Source organism: Pituophis catenifer, unplaced genomic scaffold (assembly GCF_029215685.1).
Source record: "Pituophis catenifer annectens isolate HBS135680 unplaced genomic scaffold, rPitCat1.0.hap2 SCAF_14, whole genome shotgun sequence".
Taxonomy (NCBI): domain Eukaryota; kingdom Metazoa; phylum Chordata; class Lepidosauria; order Squamata; family Colubridae; genus Pituophis; species Pituophis catenifer.
The window spans coordinates 640,978-648,259 of NW_027256894.1; positions in this window are offsets into that span (position 1 = coordinate 640,978).

A 7,282-nucleotide genomic window follows, 5' to 3' on the forward strand; every position below is an offset into this window, starting at 1 on the left:
AAACTCAAAATACAGAAATACATTATACAAAAGACTATGTCAGACCTGCCCCAATCCGATATCTTAGGATCTCTTCAACTCTATTTGGTTAAAGCAAAGGGTCCTTTCACTAAGAGTGTTGGTTGCAGTAAAGTCAAGCCAGCTCTGAAATTACCACGCTCACCGGATACAAAGATAAGGTGTAGGTTTGCCCCCAGCCCATCCCTCCCTCTGGGACCAGTCCATTTCTAGCCAACCGGAGCTCACCAAGATGTTTTGAGAACTCTTAAGATGTTGGGGGGGGGGGGGGGAGGTGTAATCACTATATTTCTCAGGGTGCCTGGCTGTGGGATGCTGGTACAAATAGAATCTGGCTGCTCTGGTCCTTCTCCCCTGTCATTCCCCCACCTCCCGATTTCCTATCATGGGCACACAAAGCTTAATTGCCCTTTCATCCTTCCTCCCCCCTCTTCTTTTTAATGGCAGAATGCCTGTGAGGCCCCCAAGCCAAGCCAGGCGGATCTGACATTCTGCCCCCAACAGAGACATTAGTCCTGCAAAAAAAAAGGGGGAGGGGGAGGGAGAGATACATAGAATTTCTCAATTAGCAAATAGTTCAATGCGGCTTATCTGGGTATCGGTCATGGAATTTTTTAAGCAGTTTGGGGTCTTTAATATGTTGGGAGTTGACCCATTCAGTTTCTGAGGGGGGAAAGTCAAATACTGAGTGATATATGTGAGAATCCAAAATGTCTTTGACTCTCCCTCGATCACAATGGGATCTGGAAGTGGTTGTGATTCAAGCCACCTTTGGTCCGGCAGGTTGGATGAATTCACGCTTCAGCTTTTTGTCTATAAAAGTCTGCAATTCCTCCAGTTCCCTAGGGGTCATGGGATACAGTTTAGGTTTGGATAGCCTGGCCCCTGGTAGGATTTCTATGAGACAGTCGGTTGGCCAGTGGGGTGGGAGTGCATTGATTCCTTCTCATTGAAGACTTCTTGTAAGTCCCAATACTCCTTGGGGGTCTGAGGGTCACCCTGGGGCTGATCTTTGGTGACTACTCCCACTTCCCTTTTCGGTTTTGCCTGCTACAGTTTTGGGGTAGATTTTTGATGGCCCTTTTCCATTCCCCCTTTATAGCCATAGCAATAGCACTTAGACTTATATACCACTTCACAGTGCTTTACAGCCCTCTCTAAGCAGTTTACAGAGTCAGCATATTGCCCCCAACAATCTGGGCCCTCATTTTACCAACCTCAGAAGGATGGAAGGCTGAGTCAACCTGGAGCCTGGTGAGATTTGATCTGTCAAATTGCAGGGAGCCAGCAGACAGCAGAAGTAGCCTGCAGTATTGCCTTCGAACCACTGCGCCACCACAGCTCTTGCTATAGCTGGCAAGTCAGATTTTTAGCAGCCCCCTCCTCCAGTTCACACAGGGGTTCCATTTCTAGAGCCAAGATAGCCCTAACATAAGGGGCTTTTCCATTCCAGGGGCTACAATGAAGCTCAGGGGCCCACCCTGCCACTGAGCCATCCAGCTGGTAAAAAGCTATGGACACCCTCTATGACTTCTACTCCCTTCAGGATGGTTTCATGGGCTCGCTGTTGTGGTTTCACTGGTTTTTGGCAGGACCCTGAATCGTCTTCTAGGCTGGAACTGCAACTCAGCAGTTAGCAGCTCAGAGTCCCTTCTTCCCACACTTGAAGCAGCCAGTGGATCATCAATGTGGGCTCTGCTTGCATGGTGCGGGTTTCAGGGCCTCTGTTTTCAGGAGGGATTTTCACCATTCATGACTCAGACTTTATCTGGATTGAGCCAGGTTGATTTCCACTTCCTTTGCTAGGATATACCAGCCATGGAGAGTTTGGAGGCACCTCTGGAAATGCAGGAGTTGTAGACCTCGTCACTTGATCAGATGCATCTTAGAAGCATCTGATCAAGTTATCTTCTGGCCAGTCGGTCAGTCGGCAGCCCAGGTTGCAAAACTCCTAGGTGTACTCAGCCACACCCCTGCAACTTTGGTTGATGGTCCTGATGTGATCTCTGGCTTTGCAATCAGCTAGAGGGTCTTCAAAGTGCTTCCATGAAGTGCAGCCATGAAGCTATCAAAGTTCCTCAGCTCCGCGGTATTTAGAAGAGATATAGGCCTATGGTTTTTAATTAGCATCTTATCAGAGTTCTCCTTGGGTATCAGTGCAATATTTGCCTCCACTCACGATGATGGTATTTTCGCCTCTCCTAACTGCGTTATATACTTCATGTAAGACTTGTCCTAGGCCAGTGATGGTGAACCTTTTTGGCGTTGCTTGTCAAAAGCCCGAGCACGTGAGCACTTGAGTGCTCTTGCGTGCCAGCACCCATAATGCAATGGGCGCCCCATCTGCACATGCGCGCATGACCCCACCACCACGCTCCCCATGCACATGCACCCCACACTGTGCATGCGCACATGCATCCCACACTGCGCATGTGTGTGCCCCCCACACATGCACCACCATTTTTTCCAAGAGGGCCGGCGTGCCTCTTACCTGAGGACAACCAGTTACCGGCCCGGTCCTGGCAAGACAGCTGTTCCCCAGCTGGCAGCAGCGCTCTCGGCCCAACCACCTTGACAGTGTCATGCACTGGGTCAGGGAAGCTCACCCCTCGGCTTCGAACCCCGCATGCAGCCCGCGACCGGTAGATGTGTCAACCAGTGCAGCGCTCTTCCCTGAGGGCTGCCTGCTCACCCACCCACTGGCCGGACTGGTCTGAAAGCAGACTGGTCACCCACCCGGCCGCTGGCTTCTTGACGCGAGCAGAGGCTGCTGGTTGGAGCGACGGGAACTGCAGTGCTGGGCTGCCGCGGCTGCCAGCTATGCAAAGGCATAGCTAGAATTGGAAGAAACACCCGACAGTTTGGATGAGAAGGCACGAGTGAGGCGGCGGCTGCTCTCACTGGTAACTGAGCCCACCACGCCAATTTATGGGCTCACTTACCAGTGAGAGCAACCACCACCTTGCTTACAGGTGCAAGGTGACGCGCCGCTTCCAGGCCAGTTTTGGCACGGACCTGAGAGCCACGCAGGGACGGCTCACCCCAAAAAAACTATGGCAGAGCCTTGCAGCTTTTATCTGCCAGCTGAGGTAATTACCCAGAGGGGTAATGCCCCTCCTCCTCCTCCTCCTCTCCCCTTTCCCTTCCAGCAGTGTACTGTTTTTCCAAACACCCGGGTCAGGCCGGGCAGCAATTCCCAGGGAGGCGTCCCAATTGAGGAGGCTCAGGCTGTATCCGTGGCTTGCATAAACTGCTCCTGCCCCTTTCAAAATAGCCACCCAGCGCTTCCCTCAGGGAAGCTAAACTAATGAACCACATAAAAGAAGATTTGGAAAGATGGAGAAATTTGAGGCTCTCTTTAATGGGAAGAATAGCGGCGATCAAGATGAACATCCTACCAAAATTACTCTTCCTGTTTCAGAATATTCCTATAAAATTAGATAAAAAGTATTTTGGAAAATTGAATAAAATGACATCAGACTACATTTGGCAAGGGTTAAATTTAAACCAAGGATTAAATTTAAACTTTTACAAGAAACAAAAGAAAGAGGAGGGTTTGGCGCACCAGATTGGGAGCAACGCTCACCTGGGTAATAGATTGGATAAACCAATTGGATAAACCAATCAACCATGAGAAGGTTTTCTTTTACAGCGTGCTTCCCTGGACACAACAGTGAGGAAAGCGACAGAGCTTGAAAGGTAAGACCTGCATCCCGCTTCTCGCCCATTCCACCTGCCACCCCCAAATTGCATCCCTAAAGGGGGTGGGTGGCTAAGCGAGGGGCAGGAGCCCTGCCATGCCTGGCGAGGGATGGGGAGAAGAGACTGCAAGGGGAGCCACATCTCGCTCCATGCGTCTTGCTTCTCCCCTGCCCCACCTGCCACCCCTCTCAATAAAGAGACAGCAGGGAAGGGAAGCAGCCAGGCTGCTGTAGCCATTGAGGTGGGGTGGGACGTGTTGAGCTGCTTGGCCAGCAGAAAGAACGGAAGGGAGGGCATATCCTCCCTTCCCCCCCTCTGGCCTTGCCTCAACTGATTTTGGTTGCGCAGCAAGCAACCCGGGGAAATGGCGGGACCGGATGTGCATGTGTGCAAGAAGCTGGTGGGGGGCAGAGGTGGGTTTCAGCAGGTTCTGACCAATTCTGGAGAACTGGTAGTGGAAAGTTTGAGTAGTTCGGAGAACCGGTAGTAAAAATTTTGACTGGCCCCGCCCCATCTATTCTCTGCCTCCCGAGCCCCAGCTGATTGGGAGGAAATGGGGATTTTGTAGTAACCTTCCCCTGGAGTGGGGTGGGAATGGAGATTTTACAGTATCCTTCCCCTGCCCACCAAGCCACACCCACCAAGCCATGCCATGCCCAAGCCACACTCACAGAACTGGTAGTAAAAAATTTTGAAACCCACCACTGGTGCAAAAAAAACCTTTTGTGTGTGTGTGAAGCCTTGGACAACTAACCTTGCTTTATATTGCACTTCATTATTCTTCAATAGTTTCTTTTTGAACACCCATCTGCACCCAACAGCTTTTGGTCCCTCTGGTAACCTCATTGGAGTGAAAACTTTATGTTTTTGCATAGACAACAGCTCTTCATCCATAGCCTCTTTCCATTTCTTTTGTTCTGCCTGAGGTAAATTTAATACTTCTGGTAATTTTGAGGCTCATAAAAATATTACATATTTTACATACAACATTACCTCAACTGTGAATCTTTCTGGAGGAACACCTTTGTTTGCTCTTTCAGACCTCCTTGGAATAAAATGTTCCTGTTTCACCAGAACCTCACTTTCCAAACATTCCTCTGAGTATACTCAGACTCTGAGCTACTCTCGGATTTCTGTTTAAAATGCCTGTGTGAATGTTTATTTATTGGAGACCTCTGACTAATAGGCATAAAAATTTCAGTATTGGCATGTACCTTTTCCCAATTCTTATGTTCAGAAAAATTTGCAGAACGTGTAATAACAACATTTTTGTGTCTATATGTAAATCTATATGCCTTTGATCCTGATTGGCAACCTATAAATTTCTATTTCCTTGCCTTTGGCTGTCCTTTCCTCCTAATTGTTTTGGGAATGTGCACCCATGCATTGTTGCCCAAGTTTCTTAAATATGCCAAAGATGGTTGTCTTTTACATAACAAGTAATATGGAGTTTCATTCATTGCCGAACTCGTGTCTATTGACCAAATAATTGTGTGGGAGGAAAAGCCCTCTGGAGTTAACCTTCATGTGGGGAAACCGAGGGAACTGCCAGGTAGAGCCAGGCATGGAGACTAAAGATGAAGCACCCCAGGGCAAAACGGATTGCAATGGCGTGCTGGTAGAGCAAGCCATCAAATTCCTGAGAGATGCCCTCACCAACCTCAGAGCAGCGAGGCCCTAGGCCAGCTGCCCGACTGACCTGAAAGATGATGGTGCAACCATGCCTGCTGCCATGGCTGCTGTAGCACCTGTCCTCCTGGGCCCAACTCTGGCTCCAGCATCCACTCTGGTAGCCTAACCACCACCAGCAGCCTGAGAAAGAGAAACCACAGCCCACCAGCCCTGAGGGTAAAATTCAGGAGAGACCTAAAGCAATTGGGATTCTTCCTAGCTCAGGTCTGGACCTACATGCAGGAATATGGAGTCGACCTGCCAGCTGAAGGAGCCAGGGCATGATGTATGACTATAGCCCTGGAAGGGACCAAGTGGAGAAGATTGTGCAGCTCTGGGGCATCGTCATTGTGGTCACTCTCCACAATGATGATGCCCCAGAGCTAGACAACTTCAACCGCTTTATGACAGCCCTCCGGAAGAAGTTTGAAAACCCCCTCACACAGACTGCTCCATAGAGATACTGCCGAGGGGCAAATTACCAAAGCCTAAGTTGTACTCCATGACACTGAGGGAGCTCCGGCCATTCATAGACAAAAACTTGAAGCTGGTTTTATACAGAACACGAATGGTGGTACTTTTTAGGGAGAAGAAAGTTGGCTCTCTCTACTTATGGGTTAATTATTGCGGGCTTAATGCGGTCTGCATCAAGAATGTTTACCCCTTGCCATTGATGAAAGATATATTAGCCTACTTGGCCAAGGGAAAGATTTTCACTAAACTAGATTTATGGGAGGTCTACTACTGAGTTAGAATTAGGGAAGGAGGTGAATGGGAAATTACTTTCAACTGACCACTGGGATGCTTTCAATTTTGGATGCTCCCCTTTGGACTGCAAGGGCCCCCTGCTGTCTTCATACAATTGATAAATGAGATGCTATATGAGCATCTATATAAGGGAGTTTTCCTTGATGATATTTTAATTTACTGTATACTGAAACCATGGCTGAGTATGTGAAACTAGATTCAAAAAACTCTGGGCTGCTTGGCTGTACCCTAAACTCTCTAAATGCAAATTCCACCAGGGCAAAATTGACTACTTGGGGTACTGCATCTCCCATGAAGGTAGGTATAGAGATGGACTTGGAGCAATGCTGAAATGGGCTCCTCCCCCCCACTAGGAAGCAACTTCAATGCTTCCTAGGTTCTCTAACTTTTACCAACAATTCATCCCATCATTTGCACAAATAGCACTACCCATTATTAACTTGCGGAAAACCAGATCGATAAAAGGGGAGGGGAAACCAGGGGTGAAATCATCACTCGATCCGGTAGCGATGGCAACGGGTGGTTCAGAGAACCCGTAGCAAAAATCCCTTCCCCCCCCCATGCCCAGCTGAGCCGCGCAATCATCAAAGGCTTTTTTTTTCCCCTTTAAAAAGCATTTTTTTCTAAAACCTCTTCGGCCAAAGAGGTTGTAGAAAAAATGCTTTTAAAAGGGTGGGAGGAAAGTTGCCCACGCCCACCCAGTCACATTACCCCCCACCAAGCCATGCCCACAGAACCGATAGTAACACAGTTTACATTTCACCACGGGGGGGGGGGGGAAAGCCAAACCCAGCCAGCCCCTGTAATGGTCCATGGAGGGCCAAGTGGCATTTGCGAAACTCAAGCATTTATTCACTGCCAAGCCAGTTCTAAACCACCTGGATCCGAGCACTCCTTTCGCTAGCAAGGTGCTAGCAACGTGGCGGTGGGGGCTGTATCAGGAAAGTGAAGGGGCTTTTGCCACCATGTGCCTACACTTCTGCAGAGCTCCAAAAGGTCTCTAGAAATTCCATGACAAACACCCAGACAAGTCCTATTGAAAAGCAGCTAATCGTGTCTGTTTTCTTTCTCCTCCCTTCCTCTTTCCATACAGGCCATGCCAAAACCACTAGACACGAAGTTT